The sequence below is a fragment of the Crocodylus porosus genome, unplaced genomic scaffold (genome assembly GCF_001723895.1).
Source record: "Crocodylus porosus isolate Cpor-Errol unplaced genomic scaffold, CroPor_comp1, whole genome shotgun sequence".
Classification (NCBI taxonomy): Eukaryota; Metazoa; Chordata; order Crocodylia; family Crocodylidae; genus Crocodylus; species Crocodylus porosus.
Window position 1 is genome coordinate 30,759,473 of NW_017728909.1, and position 5,759 is coordinate 30,765,231.

General features: G+C 40.3%; 1 long non-coding RNA gene across 1 annotated transcript in view; it reads left to right on the plus strand.

Annotated features, from left to right (window-relative positions):
- Positions 1 to 5,378: 5,378 nt before the first annotated feature.
- Positions 5,379 to 5,759, plus strand: part of LOC109308205 — a 2,309-nt gene continuing 1,928 nt past the window's right edge. Inside the window, exon 1 of the long non-coding RNA XR_002100538.1 lies at positions 5,379 to 5,449. This is a non-coding gene — a long non-coding RNA (uncharacterized LOC109308205). The remainder of the gene's footprint in view (positions 5,450 to 5,759) is intronic.

Sequence of the window (5,759 nt, forward strand, 5' to 3'; positions counted from 1 at the left end):
ACACTTGACTTTTTAATCAGTGCAGTAATCTAATCTTTTTTTTCCTTTTCTTTTTGAAAAAATGTAAAAGTAATAATTAGTGGTAACTATAATACTGTTGCTCCTTACACAGATGCTATTTGGCACTCTAAGAGTGTCTCTGCACATCACCCTATGTTGCTGTAGCCATGCACTATGTAACCGTATAACGTGCTATGATGACGTAGTGATCACACGATTCAACATATGACTGGCAGCTACTTTGCTGTAGCAACATGCTCCCATGTTTTAGCAAGCCAATATGGCAAAGTAGTGGCTAAAACTAACCATGTGCCGTGTGCGCAGTGCAGTACGGGCCATTGCTGCACTGTGCTGTGCCTTTTGGAAGTACTAAAGCATGGCTCATTAACAATGTCACCATAGGGTGATGTTTAGACATACCCTGAACAACCAGCCCTACAGACCATATTAGGTGTCACAGAAGATTTACTGTGCACAATGCTTAAAAAAGCAGCTTAGATCCCATCCGGGACACCTCTTGGTTACTTGTCTTGTATTGCCATTTACAGAGCTGTCTTCTTGTATTGGGACCTGTGGTTTCCTGCCCTGATTCATTCCATGCTGTATCCTTGGTGGTCTTTTATTCTGTATACCTGCCATTAGGACTGGTAAAATTCAGAAAAGTTCGAGGAACACTTCATACTTCTTTAGGACTTAATTTTTTTTCCAGTGGAATTGTAGGTTTGCACAATAATAAAACCAAAAACAGCTGCAGTCAGCAACATCTCTTCCATAAAGCAAAATACCAAAATAAATTAACATAAAAATGTAATTTGCAGATGACACCAAGCTGGGGGGAGTAGTAGATATGCTGGAGGGTAGGGCTAGGATTCAGAGAAACCTTGACAAATTGTAGAATTGGAACAAAAGAAATCTCATGAGGTTTATTAAGGACAAATGTGAAGTCCTGCACTTAGGCTAGAACAGTCCCATGCACTGGTACAGTCTGGGGTGTGAACGGCTAAGCGACATCTCTGAAGAAAAGGACTCGGGGTTACAGTGGACAATAAGCTGAATATGAGCCAACAGTATACCCTTGATGTCAAGAAGGCTAATGGCATTATGGGCTGCATTAGCAGAAACATTGCCAACAGATCGAGGAAAGTGATTATTCCCCTCTATTCAGCAGCGGTGAGGCCACATCTGTGTCTAGTTCTGGTCTCCCCCACTACAGAAAAGATGTAGACAAATTGGAGCAAGTCCAGCAGAGGGCAATGAAAATGGTTAGGGGGCTGGGGCATGTGACTTATGAAGAGAGGCTGAGGGAACTGGGCTTACTTAGACTGGAGAAGAGAAGACTGAGAGGGGATTTAATAGCAGCCTTCAACTACCCGAAGGGGGTTTTCAAAGAGGATGGTGTTAGACTGTTCTCAGTAGTAGCATGGGACAGAACAAGGAGCAATGCAATTTGCAGCAAGGGAAGTTTAAGCTGGATATTAGGAAAATCTTTTTCACTAGGAGTTTTTCACTTATCTTACTAGACATTAGGAAAAACTCAGTCACAAGGTTGGCATAAAGTCCTGGAATAGGTTACCAGGAGAGCTTGTGGAATCTTTGTCCTTGGAGGTTTTTAAGACCCAGCTAGACAAAGCCTTAGGTGGGATGATATAATTGGGATGGCCCTGCTTTGAGCAAAAAGTTGGGCTAAAAGCCCTTCTTAAGTCCTTTCCAATCCTAGTTTTCTATGATTCTAACCCCCCCTAACCTTCTCTATCTCTCTCTGCACATAAAAAAACTTTCCAGTTTGAAATTCATTCTAATTTGGTGAACCACCCTGATAGAGAGCTCTTGCTTTTCTTTTTTCTGCTTCCAAAGTAGCTACCTCTCTACCTCCATTTCTCTGAGTACCTTTACAAAGAAAAGAGGAAGAAAACTTGTGTTTACTAACTGTGTATGTTATTATATCGTGGTCAACTTAATGTGCTGTACCATACCAACTTTCCAAGCCTCAGGTCATATAAGACAGGATAAATGCCTAATGGGGTTTCTGTGTGGTGTGAAGCCCCATTGGAGTTCATGGAAACCTGCCTTATTCAATGGTCTGTACAACTGATAACTGTACATATCTGACATACAAAAAATCAGGACACAAGAACATTTTTCTAAAATTCAGCTCCTGGAGATCAGGGTGCACATTTTAATTGAGGAAATATGGTACAGGCAAAGTAAAGGTCTATATGTTGCATGCAGTGTTCCCTGGTTGCTGTTTTTGGTGTTTCTCCCTTCACCCTAGTAGAGGCTCTCAAGGAAAGATATTTTTTTCTTCATTCAGCATTTCAGAATCAAGGTACATATTTTATTCAAGTGTGTATTTATTAAAAAAATACAGCATAGCACTGGAAGTCCAGTGTGGCTTCCCATTTCAACCCACCTCCAACCTCTACTGCTTATAGTTAGAGTCATAGATACTCAGGAGGAGAGACAAGGGGCATGATTCCTAGAAGGGTTCTGCTTGAGTTCCTTGCTCTTCTAGGAATCCACCTCTCCACCACTTGTCACCCTCATGTGCTTCCTATATGATGACACAGTTAAAAGATATAGACAGAGGGAAGCATGAGCCTTCAAATGCTCCAAAACTGAGAAGACACACCCACAGATACCTTTAAAACTCCAAAACAAAGTCTAATCCCTAGTGTAGCCTATATAATTATTTTTATTTATTCTCAGTAGTCTAACTGTGATGCTCTAATTTGGCAAATTTATCTTTGCAATGATGAGGTTTGTTCCTGAGTAGTATTTTGAAGATATTTGTATCATATTTATTTGTACATACTGTATGCATTTTCTGATTCTCATCATTAGTCCAGCAACTAAGGAAGCAGAGGAGAAGCAGTAACTCTCTATAGTAACTTGAGAAGGCACCAAAGCTGCCCAGTAGCTAGCAACCAAGGGAACATCATTAAATATAACCACAGTAGCTAACAACTGAGACTATGCCAATTATGTAACCACAGCATCCACAGTAGCGAGCAAGCTAGAGAACACCAAAAATGCAGCCTCAATTCAAGTTTTGAAATAATGTGCTGATGGTTTTTATTTTTGATTGGCTGTTGACATGAAATACAAGAAGAATAAAGAGATTTTTGGGCTATGAAAGATCCTGTTACCCGTATGTACAATGCACTTGTGTCATTTCATGTAATTCCAACTTGAACCACTGCACAATGATATTTCCACTCTGTATGGCCTGAGGTAATGAGCATAGTGGAGTTTCTCAACAACATGATGTTGTTATTGTTTTAATCTCATTTTAATATATTGAATATCATACAGTTACTTAATCCTTTGCTAAATTAAACTGGTAATATTATTACTTTTACAAAATGTAATGTATTTAGAGTCTTTTTTGTGATAGATGCCATAAAGCAATTCACTCATATAACCAATTCATATAGATGTGAATTCTGTAGTACAGTGGTGCTCAACCTCCGGCCTGCAGGCTGAATCTGGACCACAGGGACCATGTCATCTAGCCCAAGGACCCGCAGGTCTGGATATTTGGTGATGGAGAAGTGGTGGTAGCATGAATTGCTGCAGCTTCTAAAGCTGTGCCACCTAACACAGCTACTGCTCCCCTGCCACCAAATTTCTGGACCTGTGTGAAGCCCTGAGGACCAAAGGACATGGCCCTGCAAGGACATGGCCCTGGTGCACTGGGATGGCTAAAGCAAGCAAGATGGGATACAAGAAGAATGTGGATGTAAGTTTTAGCTCTGGATAGAAAGAAAAGGACCTATATGATAAATGTAATGGAGGAATGGACAGTCTGAAGGACCCAGAGAAATGAGAAGGTGTCATAATGATGATGAGTAGGCTCTGTAGACAGGGTTTTAGAACAGCGCTGTCCAACTGGTGGCCCAAGAGGGGTTGAACTGTGGCCCCTGGGGTGCAGAGAGAAGTGTGGCTCCCACTGTAACTGAGAACACTTTGCAGGAAGATTTCTGAGTTACAACGATTCCCTGGAACATACAGAAGTTCACTGTTGGTTTCAGGGGAAAGGGAATCTAGTTGCTTGCTGGGAGCCTGCAGCCAGTTTCCCCTAACAGCCCCATGTCTCTCCCAGCCTGTCCCTGATTCAGAATGGGAGGGGAGAAAGGGAGCAGAGGGAACTCAGTCTAGGGCAGTAGTCACCAACTAGTCGATCGTGATTGACTGGTCAATTGTGGAGCCTCTGACAGTCAATCTCAATCGGGAGGGGGGGCGGGGAGGGGGGAGCATAGCATGTATACGCTCTGTGGCTGGATTTGGCATACCTGGTTGGGCTAGAGTGCCAGATGGCATGGATTCAGCTTATGGACTGACTCTGCCTATAGGATTTGGCTTGTGGACTAGCCTTATGCCTCTCATCTGACCCATGCAGCCATATGGTTGAGTAGCAGTGCTCTAGTAGGAAAATATCTTTTATGCTGCTTTCATACCATATTGCAGCTATATTCAGTCACAAAAAGGGATTATACTGCATAACAATGGCACAGTACAGAGTACCTCCACAGCACCATTTGATTTCCAAGTTTGAAGGCTAATTGGCCTGAGTTAAAAACAGCTAAAAGTAACATCCAGGGAAATAAAGCCCAGAATTAGAAACAAACCTATTTATTAACAGGCATCTTTAGTTTCCTATATACATGAACATGCCTATTTATGACAATGAAAATACTGCTGATCATAGTTCTAACTTCAGTTGAAATGAAACATAAGCAGCTTGAGCAATTTCATTCACTTTGGATGTTAGATGAAACAAAAGCTATATTTTGGTTTGGTTTAATAAGCAATCAAACATAACACCAGAATGGATGTTTTTTTTTCTGGTCGAATTTGGAGGTTTGAGGAAACATTTTCCCTACCATATGCAGGTGGATGGGGAAAAATGGCTTACAAACGAAGATGGGTGAGTTTTTGAGGGTTAAATATTTTATTCCTCTCTCCCTCAATACAGATTCAGGTAAACTGGAAACATTTATATATACTCATGTCATATCGAGTGAGTAATTTGAGAAAAATCAAATGTTTTTTCTTTTGACATTTTAAAAAAATGTTTTGCATTTTCATTTTGACAAGACATTTATGTTGAAATTTACCTATGTTTAATTTAACAACTAAACATAAAACATAACAAATGTTTTTTAAGGTTTTTATTCTGTGAGAAAATCTGAAAAAAATTTTTTTTGATGACGTGAAAAAGGTCTTTTGTTTTTGGTCTGGTCATCAATCTGTAAAAAAGGTGTTTGTACTGTACAGTTTTAGTTACATGCTGTCTAGAGTGAATATGAAAATATGCTATGGAACATCAGTACAAGGGAAAAATAGTAAAATTCTAATCCAGCTGCATTGTTTTTCAGTTAGATTTGTAGGAAAGTGGACCGTTGCTTCCAATGGTTGTGTTTTGCATTCCTGCAAGTACTGACATAAGGTACCCCTCTTCTTACATAAGAGTGTTACGTCTCATTAAATGTGCATGCTATACAAAATAGCTTATAATGAAATCTGCCAAGACTGGTTGAAAAAGCAACAGTTCAAAACGAGGTTGAGAAAGTAATTCTGACCAGGATGTCCTATTTTGCTGGTTTGGCTGCTCTGATTGAAACCGTCTGTGAAGCAACAGCCTTTGCGTGATAGGCCCAGACACAAATTAATAAGTCGACAGTGTGTTGACCTACTAAACAAAAAGCACAACAGCCTGATAACTACAAACAGACGCAGTTACTTTACCGCTAAGTTAA